At 40.6% G+C, this 22,123-nt stretch overlaps 1 long non-coding RNA gene across 2 annotated transcripts; it reads left to right on the top strand.

Annotated features, from left to right (window-relative positions):
* Positions 1-6,593: 6,593 nt before the first annotated feature.
* Positions 6,594-20,016, top strand: LOC111268149 (uncharacterized). Of its 2 annotated transcripts, XR_015314092.1 has the most exons (4): positions 6,594-7,030; positions 7,979-8,110; positions 11,697-14,352; positions 15,935-20,016. It is a non-coding gene; the product is annotated as an uncharacterized LOC111268149 (long non-coding RNA). The 2 variants fall into 2 exon arrangements; XR_002685030.2 differs by lacking the exon at positions 11,697-14,352.
* Positions 20,017-22,123: the final 2,107 nt, after the last annotated feature.

Below are 22,123 nucleotides of genomic sequence, written 5' to 3'. Positions count from 1 at the left end.
AACGAAATCCGTGTACGTTCTAGATGTACAGTTAAGTAACTGAAACATAACGTCGTAATTCTTTAATTGACACGCATTGATCATTAAGCAGGTAGAGGACGCTATCCTGGCTTGAGAGATTACTACCTCACATAAGGATACACATGATTTGTTTGATTGAACGCCCTTAGAATGCTTTCTCTTTGTTTCTACCTAAACAGGTGGGTCAGTCAGCTTGTTAAACTGTCGAAGAAGCATGCTGATGTGTATTTTATAAAATCATTTTCATCTAGAGTAAAGGACGTTAAAAGGTTTAATCAAGGAAAGTCTTCCGTGTATAGACAATATCAAAGTTAACTCCGATTCGCTCAGCCTCAGGGACCCTTAAATCACTTTTTACAAATCAGTGTAGCTTTTCGGATGTTTGTCTTTATATATATATATATATATATATATAGATGGAATGTCCAATTCTCAAATGTCCCAGGAAGTTGTGTCTTCTTCCATATCTGACGGTGGTATAGGTATTGCCTAACGCTAGGATATGTGAACTCAAACTATCGTAGTTCTATTGAAATCAATCTGACTATACCCATGGCATGTCCACTGGGACATTTTAGCCTAAGTATCTATATTACAATAGCATATACCCATTGAGCCCAACGATAAAGAGCTAGGAAATCATACTAGTTTCAGGCTTTAGTAGCAGTTAGCTAATTAGCATATCACAGTTTCTATTCAGCGGCACTACCTACTACCATCCAAAAGTATCTGCCACTTACAGTCGTACATTAACCATCAGCGATAACAAAAAAAGCAATATTATGGGAAAAGATTTTCCTCGATGACATCGCGTCCGTTCACCCAAATAGTGCTGCTACATACATGTCTATGCATGAGTATGTACGTCGGTTCGTATTAAACGCTTATGCTGTGCAGCGTACCAGACGTTTTGGGCACCGATAACATTAACTGACTGTTTTACTACCTGTTGCCTCTCTGTGCAGATGTAGGACCTTGTAGATTGAGCTTACCTGAGCCGAATGATAACTATAGTAAATAACCCTTAGCCGATTACCGCGCGCGGTCGCGATTAGTGGTCAGGCGACCTCGAATCTTATGCCCACGGAGCAATGTGACCTAACTTTGCTATAATATTCTCCTGATAACCTATGAAAACCCGCGATGTCCAGTTGCATTTGCTGGCTGTTCAACACTACAGCCAATGTTGCTGTTTCAGCTCGGCGATAGATCTTCTGTACAGAATCAGCTAAATAATAATTCGGTGGCGAAGATAGCGTATCCTGTCAATGAAGGCGGCCTGGCACCTTTTCGCCAGTGATCGAATTTACGGTACCGTTAGCACCGGCACAGTAATAATAGTAATGACGATCACTTCGATTGCGACCAGTCTGTCCGCAGCGTATTTCGCGATTGGTCGTTGCTGCTGACGTTCGTAGCAGAGGTAACAACAGCTGCTGCCAGTATCGTGATTTTTCCTAGTATCTTTTGTACTCTAGAGGGTCATAACAGTACCTTTTCTTCCTTTTCTCAGAGCTGAAGAAAGACGTCAGGACTTGTCCGGCCTGGGCGGCGCGTGCGTGTGCCCGACTGGTACTAGTGAACCTGATCAAGAAACCGCGTTCAACCAGAACCCAAAATCCAGGACCCAGAAGCCGGTAGAGCGCTCCAATGAGCGTACTGGTAGCATTTGCGACCATTCGGCTTATCTGCCGATGCTCTTGACGTAGGCAGCCCGCTAGGGATCGCTTAGTTTACATACAGAAGACAAAGTAACATAATCAAACATGAAGAGCCTGCCTGCCTGCCTGCCAGCCAGGCAATGACTTCTGCAGCAGATGTCAAATGCTACTGTTGAAATTTGCAGTGCAGTGTGGCGATGTTCAAATAAAACGGCCTCACGACGACGAAAAGGGACACAAGGCGTGCGAGCCAGTGACACTCTAGAACTGCCACTGGCATGCTTTGATGATAGGGGCAATTGTAATAGTAATAAAAACCAAGTGAAGCGACACGCTCTACCTCGAAATGAAGTAAGAGGAGCGAGGCGACTAGGAAGGAAACGCTCGCTTAAATTGTCGAAGCTCGATCACCGAAGATCCACTGGATTTAAGGAGAATTTCGCATCGAGGATGATGCCTCGATTTTTGTAAATGATGGCTCCATTAATGAACAACAGCAGCAGTCAGAGCACGAGTGAGTGATTGAAGAACAAGCGGGTGCAAATCTGTCACGAACAGCCGGCATCATCAGGCAATGACAGTCATACATAATCATCGCATATTCGCCTAGGTATTTCTTCAACGAAGACGACTGAGCAACAGCGACGGTAGGCACCCCCAAAAAGAAAAGTTGCGCAAACGCCACTTTTACCGCTCAACAGTCATGGATAGGCCCAGTCGTGGTGGAGTCTTTTAGCTGTAAACGACAGCTACACGATGGTCCGTGTTTCGATGTGATTTTAGTTTCTTCATTCAGCATTATTTGGTTCGTAAGGGGGATTTCGGCAACTGCTTCTTACCTCCCATGTCGTCTTTTCATTTCGTTCACCGTCTGGCATAACTGATCTATAGGTCAGTATATATAAATGGCGTGATGACATGCTCAAGGTATCGTTTGTCACCATTGCTCACTGGAATTACTGTTGCTCGGCTTCTGTTTGTAGCTTTACATATTATTAATCTATCAATGTTAACTTAGGCGGTAAACTGTCCGCTCGCAGATCGCCGAGGTTGTGTATGTAGTTTTTGCGACGGCAAATTCGTATACGACAACAGCTGCAACGATCGTGACGGCATTTTTCGCTGTCCAGCTTTGCCTCGTCTTCAACATACAATATTATTATGTTACTTACTCTATATGACATCGATGCTTTTGTGACGGCTGCGACGGAGACAGGTTTCATAACAACGTCATCAATGAAATTAATTTCTCGATAGAGTGAGGCAATGGCCTCGCCCCGCGAAGTTGCCGCCCGCATTCCAGAGAATGAAATGCCTTCAGGCGCTCCTCTTGGTGGTGTCGGCGACATGGTCTTCGTTTCCTGCTTTTGCGACGTCCAGAACTGCAATTGACGATGGCGTTTTTATAGTTTTTATTGTCGCTGTTGTTGTTCTTAGCTTTTCTTGGTGCCTTAAACTCGATTTAGATATAGCACTGTGATTCTGCTGGTACTTCCATAGGTGCTGTCCTGAGTCGTCCGATAGACAGGACCGGTTTGGCGAAAACACGGTCATATACGCGCGATTGTCTCGCTCTGGGAACTCACTTCAAAAAGACCGCAGTATTGGGCCCACCCGCCAGCCGGTCAGTCGTCGAAGGGCCAATAAGGTGATTGAATTTCCACAAACAGAAATATCTGGGGATTAATACTTGTTCTGTGTGTAGATTTACTGGCAGATATAGAGCACACCAGGTGTAGGCACTGTGGATCTAGGTTTCGGATCAGGAATAGTGGTGATTTGACTTGTCTCCGGCGCGAGGAAGGATCAGTCCAGTTATATATATAACTGGTACATTATAATCATGTGAAGACCATGTCGCACTTTGAATAAGTTGATGCTTGACAAATTGAGAGGGGCAACGCGCAAGAGTCCACGCACGCCTGCTTATGCTTTTATGTTTACCGAGAAGATCCTTATGAGGGCAGGTCGTAGATCGTTAATTAAAGTGATTTGTATAAGGAATTTAACACACATATGAATGTTGTTTTCTCATTATTTATTGCAAGTCTATGTGGATACGTCTTGATGTGCTGGGGTGGACTTTATCGACACCACCGTTATCGTTGGAACTCATGTCGAATAAATGAGAATATGTAACAAGCCAATGCCGTTCGGCAATTGATTGATGATAAAGTGTGAACGTAAGAGTTGTACGTGGCGCCCGATTCTACATGAAAACCATCTCTCCTTCATGTCGAGTGGACCAACAGCTTATCCAAACGGTGATATATAGGAGAAAATATATAAGGAATCGTATAGAGAAGGAACTCGTTCTTACTTAATAGTGCAATTTTAGGCTTTAGGACTGGTATGGGAATGATGTATATATAGCGAGAGAGATATAGAGAGAGAAAGGCTAGAACAGATCCGAAACTTTAGAATGTCGTCCGTAGAACCGTAGCTGCATTTGTTTTACGAAAACTTTATGCGTCTAGATCTCTTTGATGGAATTTTGTTTAGCAAATAAGCAGAACATCGTGCCTTTTTTGGTCGCCTGGTTAAAACGTATTCCAAGCACCATAGATATATATATATATATGTACATCCATCCGCTCTTGAAAATTACACTATCGCACATAATAATACACCACTTCTGAATAACTAGCTTCTTGTTACATATTCATCAGATATGTCGCTAAAATGGCGATGATTTGGCAAAATCATCTTCTCTACAATATGGCTTCTTGAAATGCATCTAGTTGGATATCGGATTCATCACTGTTGTTATTACCGTGTCGATAAGTGCGACCAATACGCTAGGCTATGTCACGGAGGCGACGAGCTGCTTATTTGGGTTCGAATGAAAACTTAGTTTGTGAGAATAAGGTCATCACGGGGCAGAAGTGTCGGAGTTTGACCGACGAAGCGACAGTCTTCAGCTAGCCGCAAGACTCAGAGGCAGCTCTTCTTTTTAACGGCTATCTGGATGTTTACGCAGCTGAGTTGGGCCTCTGATTAAGATTCGATTCAGCTTGAATGATGGCCATAGAAGGTGGAAATTTCGGTTATTCAGTAATATTAATTCGGCGCGTAAATTAAACAGTAGATCCGTTTGTCATGCCTTTACTGCTGATTTCCGCCTGTAAATTTTTCGATAAGTGGAAATGTTGACGCTAAAATTCGGTCGTTCGCGAGCCTTTGGAATAAATATATATTTTTTGTGTTGCATTGCATCTTGGTACTAATTTGATGAGAGTCCATTGCCTTCGGCGTGTGCCATACCTGTAAGCACTTTGAACCTAGCAATCTTCTGCCTTATTAACGTCTTCTTTCCGTACGTTGTCTATAAGCAAGGTTTGGCTCTTGACATTTGCTATCTTTTAGGCATGTTTGGCAAATTTCGTCGTTGGCTTGCCACATGCCCATAGAGCAAAAGGGCAACGACCCTTGAAATGCGCCTATTTCATTTTTCGGTCTGGAAGAACTGCAGAGCAAAAGACTCCAGCGACAAATAGATGCTGGTACATTTTACGCTACCGAAAAAAAAGCTGTGAGATATACGCAACGCTATGAAGCGGTAATAATAGTAATGTGTGATAATACATTGCGCAAACGACACCTGAACTTCTTCTAAGTGTCGCATCCGGCAACTTAACTTTGCTTACAACAGAGTTCTTTTCTAGCAATTGAGAAGTCCGCGTCTGAGATGTTTTATTTAGTTAAATGAATATATTATCTATAATTGTCGAGCCCAAATTATTATTCATGTTTAACAGCACTGGCCCGTAGACGTCTGCGGGCAAAGTTGAACGCACGCTGCCATTGCATATACACAATATCTTTTTCATTCAGAACGATCATCATTCAGCGACATGCATTTATTTACATCTTGTGTGCATATGTACCTCATATCTACCTCATATCCACTTCCGAAAGCTTTCCACCGGTTTTTTTTTTAAAAAAAAAAAACAATCGTCTAGCAGAATACTAGGGAGTGCAATAATCAGGCGTTAGCTGTAAATACTTGTTTCGTTAGTTGGTGTATATCCGACGTGGATATATACTAACTAATGCTCGTACGTTGTTTGACGTGTTTAATTTCTGTCGAACGGAGCGTGACAAGCACACAAAGTACGTCTATTTTTAAGTGGTAGCTTGATAGTTCTGATACGTCTTCTGATTCTTTGCACTTCGAGTTGGAAACAACAGCTTTGTGCTACGGTGGAAATAGCACGCAATTTTGTTTGTACAAGGAGTCGTCTGACACACGTGAACAAGGTTGTGCCTGGGAACAGGATTGTCATCATTTATGCGAGATTAGGTTTAAATACTCTCGGACATCCCGATATCTGATTTTTGCAAAATCCACGCGGTTTGTAGAGCCAAAAATAGTTGCAACTTCGAGAAACAGAGTGGGCATTCAATAGGATGATGGCTACCCTTTGGCTCAGCTCGACGGCTACATAGCCGAGAACGTATCCTTAAGATTCTGATGTGTATCCACAAAACTCACCTGTCTTTGTATGACAGAATATCATCCTAGAATGAGTTTCTAGAACGAGCCCAGTATGTTTGAGGATGCTGAATACGACAATTAGATTCCTTACGCCTAGGCTATAGGTTAGTGACAAGTGAAGTATCCTTTTCAGCAGATATCAGAATGAAGCCTAGAAAAGCTTTCCGAAGTAATGCTGTTCGTGATTCGAACGCATACAGCTAACAAAGCATGCGTCATTACGACAGTTATGTACCTCTAATCGGTAAGGTCCACAGTCGAATATTGGATAAGGCTGGTACTAAATTATTCGCATTGTGCACCCGCCCTTTTTGTGGCAAACAGAGAGAGAACGCAACAAGATGAGAGAGGAATGTATTGTAACTTCACAGGCCAAGTATCAACAGCAATGGCTGTAGCAGCTGCTACGAGCAGCGCAGTCCGACTGTCTGCCCGTGTTACATGAATAAAGAAATGACGTACGAGAACTTCCTTCATGCAAAAGCTACCCCCGCAAGACCCAAAGGACGAACGGGGGAGAGGAGGTGGCAATGGGAGAGGGAGGGATTGGGTGGCAGACGAACTGAAACAAATACAAACGAATTACGAGAGAGAGAAGGACAATAGTAGATCGGTTTGCGCCAGGCTCGTTTCACAAGCGCATTTAGCCCACGGGCAAAACAGTGTCGGCAATGGCGATAACAAAAGTAAAGCTGACACAAATGAGAACGAATCGAAAACTTGGTTACACGCCTCAAACGAGACGCTCTGAATTCCATGTTGAGTAAAGAAAAATTTTATCGACAGACCGGGCTGGCAAGACTGAGAGTAGCAGCACCAGATGTTCATTTCAATCTTTAGGATAATGCAGGTAACAGTGTCTGTTGTCAATTGTTAACGGAAATGATATAAGTAATACTGTTTGTATGCAGAGGTAAAACGCTGACGCGTTATTGGACGAACAAAAGTAACCTGCTCGTGACGTTCTATGCAGCTTTTTTATACATAAAGGCAATAAATGTCGAATGATGACTTTTGACTCATCACGTTTTGTATAGACTACGACACCTTTAACATGATGGTGTACATACGAGACTTTCGGTAGATTGTAATTTGTAGGAATTGTGCGACTTGTGAGCTACTATACTGGAAGAACAAGTCACCAAACCGAGCAGCACATAATGTTTTATCCGCCTACTTAATGGGAAACTATTAGCCGTTTTAATGATCCACAAACCCTGTAGAATCAAAAGGTTACTATATATATATCAATATATACCAACTCTTAGGCACATTTAGAGGGACCCTTCCTAAGTAACCTATTTGATCTGGAAAATTGGTCACAAGTCGTCCATGAAAAAGACAGTAAACTCTTTAGTACGATTCGATTCCAATCTGTTTGTCTATTTGGATAGAATGGCCTCTCTATTCTCTAATGAGATACGCTCTCGTTGTCTCAAATAAGGACTCATCGAAAGCTTACTACCTACAGCATCGGCTAAGATAAACAACAGATGGGTAATACATGCGTATATGCTATACCTGTTCTTCGTCTGGTTTCGAACTGAATTATTAAAATGTCTGCCCAGTGCAATCACGCAAGCAGTAATTAACAAGCATAAAAAATTCACGTTATATATAGCAGAAGTGATTTTCTCTGCTGAACAGCACAAAATGTCTATACGGGCCGCATGACCACACAGGTTGATATTCGATATATAACTCTCATCATTATTCTTACTGCGTACACGATTCGAGAGAGCTGAACTATCCCCAACTACGGCGCCCTGTATTGTCCTGTCGTCGTTGATTTATTTAGGTGATTCCTGCTAATAACGATGTACACGTCTTAGCTAATAGGGCGGTACGACTACGATAATTCAGCTTGACGATACAAGGGTCTCGTTTAAGTTTTTCGGCTTTAAGCAATCGTGTCTGGCGCCACGAACGGGTAAGTTCGCACTGCGTATGGTGGTCGCATACGCATTGCTAAACTAACGTTTTAAACAGTTGTTGAGTAGATTCGGTATATAAGTGAATTTTGCAACGGACCGTGTGTAGAAATGGAATGGTAACAACCACACAAGTTAGCATTAAGATTTCATGGTTCCTAGGAAAATAGAAAACTCTTCCGACATTTCTATTATGAATGTTAATCACCATTTTCTTGGGCAATTGATATATAAAGTGTTATATACCTTTCATTGGAAAAAAGGCCTTTGCCTACTAATGATTGTCACTCCAATGATCGGAGCAGTATTCGGCTAACATGTACATTTATTAGGCATAAACATGCAGAACAATAACAGTAAAAGTTAGAGAAGCCCCACTGACTTATAAGATTTTTATCTTCATCTTGATGACAGAAGAAACCCCTCTATCAAGCAACAGATCTCAACGATCCGTCGTTTCAGTGGAGGGTCACGTAATTGCTTTCAGTGCCAAATGGAAGAGTGAAACGCCTATACGGGAAACGTTGCCTAATCCAATGCCGGACCTTTCATAGCTTTTTCTTCCCCGTCTTATCCTCCTATGGCAATAAAACCAGCAAGGTCCTTTTTCCGCCGAAACTATTTGCAGGTAGCCTGTGCCAGACGATATAGTTACATCGTCATGTGCATTAAGTATTCCCAGAAACGCAGATTACGATGCACACATACAGCTACCAAAAATAGGGGAAATTTAATGAGAAAATCACTTTTAGATACTAACGTTTTAAAGAAATATTTATTTTTATGCGCGCCAACGGATATTTGTTCACATTACTTGATTGTAGTATTGTAAAAAGTTGTAGTGTTTTCAGTGGAAAAAGAGCCCTGTCCACGTTCATTCTCCCTGGAACAATGTAGATCACGCTGAACCCATTGAGATACATATGAGCACCTTTCACAAATCCTGTCCTGCGCATAAAATAGGCCAAATTTCGACACACCGGTGCCCGACGCTTAGGGCAATTCAGGCGAAAAACGGCTGTTTCCCTACTACACTGTAACATAGGGATATTTTAGTTCAATGTCCGAATGTATTATAGGATAGCTATGCTAGTTTGTTAGAGCAAAAAATGTTCAGTTTGGTTTAACGGAGTCTTTATACATGACGTTGGCATAACACGTGTATCAAGTAACCGCAATCGCAGTCAGTACACTATGGTTCTCGATAACTAATGGAGTTATAAAAGCCTAGAGTAAAAAGGAACAAATAATAACGATAGGAATAACAGTGATGGTAATAGCAATAAAACTATAGAAAGCGTGGAACGAATTAATTAAAATTTAGGTAAGTTGCTGTAAGAGGCTGGGTGGCAATTGCGATAAAAGGACGGAAGGGGAAGTATTTAGAAGATATTTAGGTGAATGGCGGTACTCAGCACCAGAACTCTTGAATAAGCGGAGTAACCAGATATTTTGAAGGGAATTGGAAAGAGGTTCCGTCGTATAAAAAGTTGGTAATTAGGGCCCTGTCGTATCACAGACACTGGATCTGAAGACAGTGAGTGACGTACGAGAAGGTAGATGCTACAAGATTCTATGAAAACAGGCTCGAGCTGAATTGATTTGTAAGCTAGGAGGCGGAAACGTAGCTTCGGAGATGTTGGGAAAAGTATAGCTTGAAAGTAAGGAGGCAAGAGAAGTACAGGAAATTCCGGCGATTTCTGAATTTCCAAAAGATTCCTCAATACCTTCAATACCCGGAAATCCAGGCATATAGGATATTATTCTGTAAAGCTTCGAGTTATTTATTTGGTAGCTGTGGCCTCTCTCATACTACAACGCAGTAAGAGCTAAAGGGAACAAACCGGGATTCATAATTCAAGGTTAAGGTTTTTAAAGGCAGCCCATGGGTCTTGAGGTGGGAGAGAGCGGAGATAACACGGAGATATTTGGGGGAAAGACAATTAGCATGAAGTTACGAAGTGAAATTGCCGTGTAAAACGACACTAAGAAGAGAAGCGGTATTACTAAATCAGAATGAGTAATTATCAACAGCGAGAATAGCAGGCACAGAAATGGGCAATAGGCATTCTAGAAAAGAACTCCTAAAACTGCTCTGGAGATAAACTGGACATTTTAAGATAAATTTTTTAAAAAAGTAGACATCGATCGTGGTGGCGAGATATGAGTTTGTCGGAGCTAAGTTATTGGCGACTGAATGCTTTCTAATTTTAATCTGTATTTTGATGAGCAACAGCTCTGATCGAGATGTGGAGGTTTTGACTTCGCATAAATAAGAGAAAATGGACATAGAGAAGTAGAAATAATATGGGACTAAGAATGGTACCACTGGCCAATGCTTTTCAGACGCATATTGGGTCATTCGGTCATAATAAAAACATTATGGTAAACAAAGCCTGAGCTTGAGATGGCAGTCGTTTGCTGTCAATAATATGCCTGGCTCAGATAAAATACAGTTAAATGGGCAAACTCGAGGCGCACTGGCTAGTTTACTGGGATCTTTGTGGGTGTGGCGCTCGTTAATATCATAACAACCCCTTAAGTTGATGAGGCGGCATTGAAATTCTCAGGGTCAGAGCTTTACAGCGCTACCCAGATATCCCAGAGGGTCACTAAAAAATCAGCGTACGACATGCAGTAATAAAGATCTCCGAATTATTCGATGGATATTATGAACACCCATTTGACATTAGTGTGCTTACGCAATAACATTTATAGTGTGTGAATAATTTATCGATATAGGGTCTTAGGTTAGAGACTTCTGGTTTAAGCATGCTTAAAGGTTTCACCGGCGTGCAAGAATTAGTCCTAGGGCCAGAATGAATGTTGGAGCTCAAGAAGCGCTCCTGCTGAGTGTCCTATAAGATATTTTTAAAGAGCGAGAATCAATATCCCGGAAACAACAAACGATTAGAGATAGCACATAACAAAATTGACGTCAAAGGATTGTAGTAACTCTTACTACTTATATACTATGGTCAATTATTGGTTAACAAATAATACCATCATTAAATTTGTAATAAAGCTTTTTCGGTTTTGTCCAGCTGCATTTTATCCACGCTTATCATATGGTACTAATACATGCATATATATTATAAGTATTAGTACCATATGATATTGTGCATAGTCGTCTATGGTCTAAGATATGGTTAACTTGTTAACGAAGTTGCGCAAACCTTAGAGACTGTAAATGAAGATAAATCAGCCGGCGACCTCTATGTTTTTAAGAACAGAATATCTTAAGAATATTGTTATATCGGACGCATATCAGCTGTCTCAAAATACGGACCTGCCAAACGACGATTTAGGTTGTAGTTGCTGCAGCTTAGATTAGAAATTCTTCGTTAATCAATTTTAGTATATTTATTTCGGTATTTACCCTTATATATGTCCCCTCTTAAACTGCTTCGTCAAAAATATAGTAAAAAAAAGACCCGAATTTTAAACGTTGAATTTATAGGATTAGTTAAAGTTATTCTGTTGCAGCATTTTTTCTTACGTTTATAATAAAATTCCTACGATTTCCTAAGCAAGCTTTTTTTCTCGCATGTTCGTAGTAATGAATGTTTTTGTACTACTTTTCAGTGTAAATATGTGTTATCAGCGAGGCTCAAATTTGAACCTTTATATCGTCCGATGAAATACGAATCTAAATTTCATGTTACATCTGCGAATAGCGTTTACAAATCGTAGCCACTGCCTAGGTTCAATAATATACTGGAAGCTTAAGGTAATGTCAAATGTGAAGATAATTTCGTATCGGCGTTATATAGGGCAGATCTTAACCTAATAATCCAGCATTGCTAGCGCCCCCCGAAGCATCAGTTCGAACGGCAAACAGTGCGAAAAGTAGTTGCTTCCAATAAAGGTACCAGGTTTGACTATCTAACACATACCTGTACGAAGTTTTTAGAATATGCGATTCATTTAGTGATGAGTACGTTATTTGTTGAGTCGGTGAGTACACAGCCACCCTATCGTACCTTGATTTCCGAGCGCCAGCTAACAAGTTGAAGCGTACATTTTCTATTCAATATAGTGATTAGTATTATTCGTATATTTAGATGGAATCGGCGAAGCCAGATAAACACATCATATGTATAGCTTTTTTTTGTTTTGTTTTTTTTTTTTTTTTTTTTTTATAAATTATGCAAAATGCGAACTGTTAATAAATGCGGCGCAAAGAAGCAGCGAACTCGAAAAAATAAGGACAGCGTAAAAAGGGCCGAACGAGAGAGGCGATAAAGAGGCCCGAAGCCTTCCTACTGTGTCCACACGTGTGTTGGTAGTCAGCTGGAACTGCCGCGCCCGTTTCATACAATCAGAATGGACTTTTATCAGCTTTTAAAAAACCCGTACTGCAAGTCGTAATTATCACGACGATAAACTTTAGTAATCTCTCCAATTAAAGAACAATCCTTGGCGCTCTTAAATTTTTAGATTTAGTACAGGACTTAAAACGGACGGACTTTGAAACGACCTAGCGAGTTTCTAAACTATAAAGTATCCGCTTTAGCGCTGACGGACGTCGTTGGCGATATGAGTCGCTAGTAAACTCCTGGCACACGATACAGGGACGATTAGTTCTTCCTTAGTTTAGCTTGTGATGTCCTATCAATTCATTGTCAGTAGTAGGTCACAACAGGACAGGAGTTATTGGAGTAACCTATTGCGATCGAATTAGTATATAGACGAGGGCAAATTGCAGATATGAGCATAGCTTTATTGTTAATAGTCTACAATAGAACACCCGTCTTAACTATTACGAGTGAAGCCGGAAATGAATCATCGTGTTGAAAAGTGAAAAGTATATAGTAATCTCATTAACTAATCATCTAAACAAGTCATTAATTAGGACGGAGTTATTTATTTTAGATGAACCGCACTCATAGCGCCCGCTAAGGTTCTCACAAGAGCGCTTCGACGACGTTGTTTTTACAGAAAACGTAATTGAAATTATATTCAACGGCAAGCGCTTACCCAACAGCAAAATCTGCTTTTGAAACTTAATCGAGAAATGAAATTTTTCCTAAATTGATCCAACGTACACATCGACACAACAGACCAGCGCATATTGAGAGCTCCCGCGAATATGCATCCGCGAAGTACATGGGGCTACGATTTTATCTAGCGTTCCTATGTAGAATTCTACTTATTTAAACCCTAAATTGGAAGAAACCATAGCCAGGTATCTGTATTACTAAAGCACTTAACACAGAACGTGTCAGTTGGGCATTCAAAGTGCAGTAAGGCTTCTATTATAGGGTGCACCTTTCGACTACGAAAGGCCAAATACCGTCAATGCTTAAGAGAAAATGAACGATCTCTGCGGGTGGCCGGGAGCTAGTGGTTAACTGAGTCCGAACGACGACGCCTTGACGCGATCAATTCGACATCAATTCCATCAATACAGTACTATTGTATCAGTATAATACTATGTCCTTACCGTTTGGTCCAAGGAAACAGGCCAGCGCCAGTCGTTAGAGAGTGCATTCCCGCATACGTACACAAGCATCTTTTGCGTATCTAGGCACAATTCAGATCTCTTATCAGGCATGGTTCGTCGAGGAGCTATTTAAAGTTTCTGCCCATCTTGAGCCAACAAACTGGACGAACAAGCGCCGCAATACAAATGCAAATAGGAATAGATATACATGTACATTAGAAAGATGTACTCTGACTGCATGTACAAGAGCTATTCGGTTTCCATATCTTCCTCGAGCATGCAGAATGTTACGTACTGACAAAAACGAATTACTCAAGTTACTGCCCCGCCGATGTGCTATAGAGTTGTAATAGCAATAACTTATGCTGAGCTCCCTCAAAGACATGCTCTATTAGAGGAAATACAGTACCGTTCCAGCGTCAATATCCGTGTTTTATTTATCGGGCTGTTACATGGAACTGCAGTTTTGAAAACGCTAAGTTAGCTATCAATGATCTCTACTAACGAGAAACGGAGTGTTACATACCGCAATCCTCGCGTTATTACAACACAATCGTCGTCACTATTTACAGCAAACTATTCACATCTGTTTTTAATATAATTCTCCAGTTACGAATGGGACCCACATCTTATTCAGATGTTTTAAAAATGATCTTATTCATTTTTTTGCTTCGTTGGGCATTCGTTGGGAGCTTTACGAAAGAGGCGTCTCCAGATTGACGGCAAGCGGTAAGCAAAAACGCGTCTGCTGGAAGGGAATTTCCAACGTGGCACTTGATGCGACTAGTGAGAAAGGTAGGCAAGGAAGAGATTTCCGATAAAATCAGGCCTTTTAACAATACGAGCGCAGACTATACGGCTCGCGTGCTGTACACTTTAGCGACAGACAAAAATTCATTTCAAGTAAAGAAACGGGTCTACAGAAACTTTGTAGCTTCTGCCAAGTACGGCTTTCATAGCATCGTTCTGGATTATTTAAGCCCTACAGGATATTTCCAAATAACCTTGCCATATTTAAGGGAGATTTACTATATTCAGCTCACGTTGAGTTTCTCATGAGATAAACTGGCAGATGCCAATAGATGGGTACTCTTCAAACAGATAGAAATATCGCTAGTGATTTGCTGATCACCTGCAGAAATGGACAAAATATGCTAGAACCTATTTAACCGTGCGTGCACAAAAGACATCGTTCTATTACCTTGTGGACCGAAGGAGCATTCGAAATGAAGAGTGTTTCCGAGCTGAAATGTATAGCGTAGTGTACTCGGATCATTTAAACAAGTTCTGAACGTATAAACGCAGCTGCTCTTATAAGTGTATATATATATATTTAGAGTTGTGCGAAACGGTTTTCGTGGCCAGAGATACGAATGATGATTTCATCATTTTGTTGGAAAGCATGTCAGACCGCAATAAAGTTATTTTCGTTATACCGAACTTTTCGTTAATTTGCCATTTCGTATTTACTCCGTATCGCTCCTAGGTGATCGTAATACATCTTCATTTGCGTCATTTACATCTAAAGACTAAGGCTCATGATCCCGATAGCGTTTCGTTCTGCTTCCGAAAACGCTATTAACCAAAAATAATTTAATAGAAATACAGTATCGCCTTCCTTTCTAACAGTATTCAGAGTCAATTTCGCACAAAATAGCGTTTTCATTCGGAGTTTTATAATATTTATTGGAATATATTGACGTATATCGATTCAATATCTGTCACACAACATATTAACTAATCTAACTTGACTACAAAAATCAGAGACATAAAAAACACTTGAAACTATTCATGCATAACAAACCAAAGAGCTATTTAGTCTACCACTGGAGTATTTTAAAAAAAAGTAATAAAATCCTTTTAATTAAAATCCTAATTCATACGCAATGAGTGCTCTCTTCAGGATCTGTGACATTTGTAACATATGCTTCAATTTGAGATGTTTATTTAATTATGTTAACAAATGATATAACAAATTAACAAAAAATAACATTGCGATTAAACCCAACATCAACGTAAACATAAACAATAACACTAGCTTTTTTGAACGCCCAGACCAAGCGCCGAACTAATAGTCGTATTATAACAGACATACTAAATTTCCACTTGTTTACTCGCATAATTTTTATATTGTCATTATCGATATCGATTTTAAAATGTATCTACCTTTGCTTTGCACAGCACGGCGTATAAAAACAACATTTCGTTAGGGAGTGCATACAAATTACGCCGTCAATACTGGCAATACCAATGATGTTGACAGTAAATGACGCTACTACGACCGCTGGACCATTTCTGTAACCAAAATACGCGGGTCTGTGATGGTCATTAAAAGATCTGTCCCGTTCGGGCTTTCTTCTTCGCTTCTATTGTGTAGGCCGTTTTTGTCCTGAACTACAAGGAGTACGGCGACGTAACCAGGTGGTGGAACGATGCGAATGGATCTGCGCCAGCCATAACGACACCAGCTCTGCCAACCGTAGCAGAAGCTAACGCTAGCGTATCACGTAGAAAATACGCGTTGTTTATGACATTTAAATGAATGGATCATTGTTCCAGCTTGACTTAATGGTAATGTTAGCTAACGTGTTGCTGGCCATTTGTCCACTGCTGAATCGTCGCGTATATCATACAAACACATACACATATACATTCACGAACGCACACAGTGGAAACGGTAGCACGACAATGCCTATAAACTGCTGTCTTTTGCAGTTTATCGTTGCCCTAAGAAAAAAAACCTCAGCGAAATCTTCTTTCTAATGTAGAGACGTATAAAAAGCAGAATATCAAAGTTTAATAATACAACTACTCCTAATGGGCAAACAGCTTTGAATAAGTGAAGATATAGCGGCCTGACGTCTGATATAATTATTGTAATGATGTGTTTAAAAGAAGCTATAAAACGATTTCGGCAACAGACATATACATTTTCATGTATTGGTAATTATTTTATGGTTATTGCCTATTCTTATACGTTTCTAGAGTGTAAGATAGAGCATTTATCAAAAACACACTGTAGTCTAAGGGTAGGTGCTTGTCTAGTCATGCTACGGGCTTCATGATAGAAGACCGTTCCCTTAGGTACGATAAAGCGAAGATTAATAAAAAAAGGTTCCGCTTTGATTAGTGAGAAAGTGGTACGTTGATTAGCATGCACCCTTATAGTCTAATCTGGTCATATAGAATTACGTTTCCTACATATTTCGACAAAGATACGTTTGATACAACTTTTTTCACCTGAGCATACGTGGATTCTATAGAAAGCTCGCCTGCTCGTAAGGAGTAGTCTAAAAATATTACAAAACAATTAAGACAATCTTTGAAGAAATACACTATTCTTCGGAAATAAATTACGGTACTTCAGAGCAAAAGTTAGGGCACGTGTAGTGTTATTGTCTATCGCAAATTCTACCAGCGGGTTACGGGCCATTCTAATCTTTTCACAGGGACATGGAGAAACTGTGCTCTCAACTTTTATTATAGCATTAATTACAACGTAGGGATATGAGTCCCTTACAGGCGCGCAACAAACAGGCCCAAAAAACAGTGTTTGTCCTTAATTTTATGTACGTTTCCAGGCGTATGTTCGAGATGATTTCAAATCCTGCATACATATGTCAGATGTAGTACGATCTCCGTGCATCGGTGTATTCCAGAGTGGTAGACTGAAAGTCAGTTTCTAGGCGGGAATCATAGTTTATCGTAGCCCAACGCACACAAATAGATGACAGCTGCAAATATCATTTACAAAAACAAAATCTTCCGTAATATAGCCAGGGTCAAACGGATAACATTTGTTTCATACGGCGTTTTCGATAGTTAAACAATTTAGATAGAAATAATATTTCTCTCTTGGACGGTTGTAGCATCTGTTAGTACATTTAAATACTTACGAAATGAATTAAGGAAGTTAAAAAAAGGGAGTCTAAAGTGCTGTCTTGTTAAGATCAGTAAACTGAAACAGTGAAGGCCACTGGTTATTAGCTACGCGAAATGTATACGATCTGTATTTAGAATAGGCACGGTCTGCCTACTAGTAAGAAAATTCAGCGATTTGATAGTAGTTACACTATATACATTGGTTTGACTCGATCTGTACGATGATTATATCTGTAAGATCTTCGTTTTCTGCAAACATGTATAAAATATCCAAGCGTACTAAATACGGCGCAATACTGAAAAAAAAAAGCAGAAAAATCGAACGGAATGCATTAGCTGTAGCAATCAAGAACGTCGGGTGTACGAATCCATGGAAACATCTCCATCGTTCCTCCCTTTACTCATTTATTAACAAAAAATCATTTGTCTTCTATAATGCTATATGTGTTACACTTTGTCTCTAACTCATGTGACGGGGCGGGTGCAATCTATGCTATAATAACTCCTTTGTTTTGTCGTCCTTCTCTTTCCCTCCGTTTATCTCCTTCGGCATTCTACTTTGTCTGTGTATTTTTCTCTCCTGGCACGGTTCGTTCCTCTGTGCAGTCGTACTATTTTAGTAGATAAATCACATACGCATAAATGAAACATAGAAATCGTCGATTACATCGACGCGCGTCCATTTAGATCAAGATGGTCACTCTAAGCCTATGACCAATCGCAGTCCTGTGCCGTTACTGTTGGTGCCGCAACCGTACGGCGTTCTCAGGTGTGGTCGTCGTTATTGGAATACGGCGGAATGGCAAGAAACAAATGTGCAGCTTCGTTGTACCCGATGGAATCGCGTCAGACTGCGCGTTACTGAGGTTAGATGGCAGCGACTGTACCTCACGTAAGCTCCATCGACTGAGACCGATCAACGCTGAAAAACAGACAGGTATAGCAGCTGCGCCATCACTATAGTAGCAATGTGTGTCGGTGGTTAGTTGTGATGGATGTCGACTGAACGCCGAATGAACAGACATTAGGTATTGTAGAAAGTCCTGCCTGACGATAATGCAATACCAAAAGTTCCAAAGGGGAACGAAAATTGTTCGCTTCGTCAGTCGATTGCAATAAGACAGGCTTCTCATATTGTTACCCCTAATACAATCCTCAGCGCTGCCGATTTGTGCTCTTACTGCTATTATTTCTGTGGCCCCAATTAGTTGTCGTTATTACTCTTGTTGCTGTTGCTTGTATCCTTCGAAGCAGGAAAAAGACGAAGCATAATCAGATAGCTCACGCGAAGTTTGCGGTGTACGTAGATACGCCGGTAGATAGGAGCACGCGTCATTGCTGAAGTTACTGAAGCCGCTGTGTTGAAGTTCATTTTGGCTGACTAACGGGTAGACATGCGACCGTGCTCAATCCCTGTTTTGCTATCTAACGAAACACCAACCATTATGTAGTCATACTGTTGCGAAGCGGTGATGACTTCTAAGCTGTCCGTCACGCGGCGAAGCTGGACACCGTCCAGTGACGACAAAAAGGTCCGGAGGTATATCGAGCGAATAGAAAAAGAGAAATAAAGCAGTCGAAAATTGAAACGGCACGAAGGATCAAAGCAAGGCGCTGCTGGCCCAACCCAATTCGTTCACGAGTTCGTGCGATTCATCTTGTCAATGCCTCCGCCTACTGACGCCACCGTCGCCGAGCATACTGAAAACGATTTCATTACGAGTCGGTCCTCCATCGCATACGGTAAATCAGTGATATTCCTACGCAAAGTGTATGTATATATGAATATATGAGTTATAACGAGTATATTGTGTTCGCTTTCACGAGCAGGCTCTCACGAGCGCGCTGTCTTTTCCATGTGCATTGTAAGTTGGAAAGCTAGCGATTTAAACGCAACTCGCTTTCTATTAGGGTGCTAAAGGGAACGGACGCAGGTCCTTGAAGGTTCGCCTGGTGGAAGATTATTCCTCCTCAAATCAAACAGAAAATGAATAGAAAATAGGTAGAGCCATTAGCAAAAAGCGAATCAAACACTCTTTGTTTGTTCAGTTGGCTGTCTTATTGGAGTGGAAGACACCGCGGAGTAGAAGAATAACATTCAAGATGTAATTTTAACCGTTTCTAATAATGAACTGCGATGTTCCCATCAGTTGGCCAGGCTATGCAATAGTACAAAGATCGACGATAAGAGCTACAAAGCGCTGCAGAAATCGCTTTCGGCTATTGGGAAATCTGGTGGGCTAAATTCAGTTCCTATTTACAAATTGTTGAAACACTACATGCACTATTTTATTCGACTGGGATAGGTCTCCATAATGTGTACGCAATAAATATGAATGATTACACCTAAAAGCATATCGTAGAAAAACATATTCGACCCTTAATAAATAACAAACTCCATCAGTAATGCTGGAAGAGGGATCAAGCAAGGAATTTTGATGAGCAAAATAATCAACAGTTGTGAGAACCACCTACCGTCAATGGCTAATTTTCCACAAGTCGTATGCAAGCAGCGATCCAGTAAGATAAGGACTAGAGAGGTCAATATATAATTCGGTATTATGCATTGGGGAACTTCTGAAACTTATCCAAAAACATCAGTTGTGCAATATCTTGCTAATACACGCTTCGTATCGTTACGAAGCACGCGAAATCGCTACAATAAGCTACATAATATGTACCTATTCTAAACATGTTTATTCTGTCTCTACCTTAGCGAACTTTCATTGCACCTCAAAAATTAAAATTCGGCTACTCAAACTCTTACGCAATGGAACAATGCCCCTCGACCATTATTTGGTATGTCAATTTTTAAGATGCGAGATAGCAATGTCGTCTGCTAATGATACTTGTTAGTCCGGTTAGATGTTACCAAACCACAGCATGACCTTTTGAGTGATCCTCGCACGCGAGAGGCCCCTTCATTCAGTCGTAGGTCCATCTGGTCATCGTGTACAAGTTGACGTCTCTATCCTAATGCATACGATCTTTTCTTGATGACGATTATTCTTTGCGTAATTTCAGTGGATAAATATAACGCGTATGCATATCCAGATATAATAATCCTAGCCCAATGTAATGGTAAAGCTCTGGCCCAAATAGACAGACCTTGCCAATGGGTTGTGTGGTTTACAAGCTTTCATTTTTTAAAAAAAGACGAGGTATCATTAACTCTCCCACAAATTTCACACTGTTGATAAATACGTTTGACATGCTTGTATGTTGCTAGTTACGACGGTAAAACACGTTAATGGTAAAAGTTGCATTAGTCAACAAGTATGTCTATGCCTATTTACTAGAAGAAATGCAATGTGGTCAATAGAGGAGAGAATGACGTCCTGGTCATGCTGCTCAACGTCAACACGACTCATGAATACTTCACGTTCCTTGACATTTGTGTCAAGCATAGTTTTTTTAGGTGCATATTATTTTTTTTAGGTGCATATCGCTTTTTTTTTTAATTGATTTATGTTCTTAGGCCTACGCTTACTAGATTGTAGTAGGTAAAGTATTTCACATTCAATCGATATCTTGGCGGCGCTGTCTTCTGCGTTCAGTACATAAAAAGGGCAAATTTAAAAAAAATCACTTGGTTGTTTACAATAGGCATCTCCGACTATTTTCGTATGTGAAAACTTCTCTACCTGCTAGTCCAGGATTAGGACGCCATTTTATCGTCTTTACGGCTATTAGTTCAATATCTAAACTCTATCGTTTAGTTTTGTAAAGCGGCTGAGGCCCCTCGATAAGCACAATTTTTTTAAACCTGTCCTATATTAGAATTTGCTTCATGAAGACGCTCATAATCTGTTTTTTTCTTACTTACTTTCAAGGTGGCCCGTTTTCTCGTGCCCGTTAGGCATGACTTGCCTATGCTTTTTTCATGCTCACTCTTCGAACCCATTCGACTCTGTATACTTGAACGGGCATCGACCGGACCTTCCCTTCAGGTGGTCTAGCCAATTTGAAACGTAGCTAAGCTCTTTGAGAAGGCGTCCCGGTTCTCGATTATTCTGCATGAATCACGGGCTGAAATCGGGTTACCGCGAAGATATACGATGTGTCAATTATTGTTACAATTTTGATACTTATCGTTTATGTGGTATCGTTTCAAGTGCCATGCGGAATTTCTCCCAAAAAAGAGGTGGTAATTTGTGCATGATGCTTTTGTATCGCCGTTCTAGATACCGGTTGAGTCATCTTATATTTCGGGTGTTCCGTGCCGACTAGTAACATATATTGTAAACTCCGATCTAAACTGTATGTGGTACGTCATCAACGAACAATGTTCTTTCGATGCGCTCATTATTTGATTGAGATAATGTGAGCGCTGTTTGAAATCACCTTAAAGGAACAGCTGTTTCTAGGCAAGAAATACTGCTCGTCTGATAGGGTTTCATCCGAATGGCAAGATCAGGCTGCCAGCCACAGATGTTTTGTATATGACTCGAGGCGAAACTGAACTACAACAAGATAAGCGTACAAAATTTATCATCATGCGGCATAATTAGATAAACGATTGTAGATTTTCACAGGTGCAACAGGATATGCTGAAGAAATATTATCTATGTTTGCCCACCTGAGTAACTTTAACGGGTCTCAATTACAATATTAGTTTTACTTATTTGATCGTAATAGCACGCGGAGTGGACCTGAAGTTAATTGATATCATACGTATCCCTTT

Source organism: Varroa jacobsoni, unplaced genomic scaffold, assembly GCF_002532875.2.
Source record: "Varroa jacobsoni isolate VJ856 unplaced genomic scaffold, vjacob_1.0 scaffold_1262, whole genome shotgun sequence".
Lineage (NCBI taxonomy): Eukaryota > Metazoa > Arthropoda > Arachnida > Mesostigmata > Varroidae > Varroa > Varroa jacobsoni.
The sequence above is the reverse complement of the archived record's forward strand: the minus strand, read 5'-3'. Positions and strand labels throughout refer to the sequence as shown.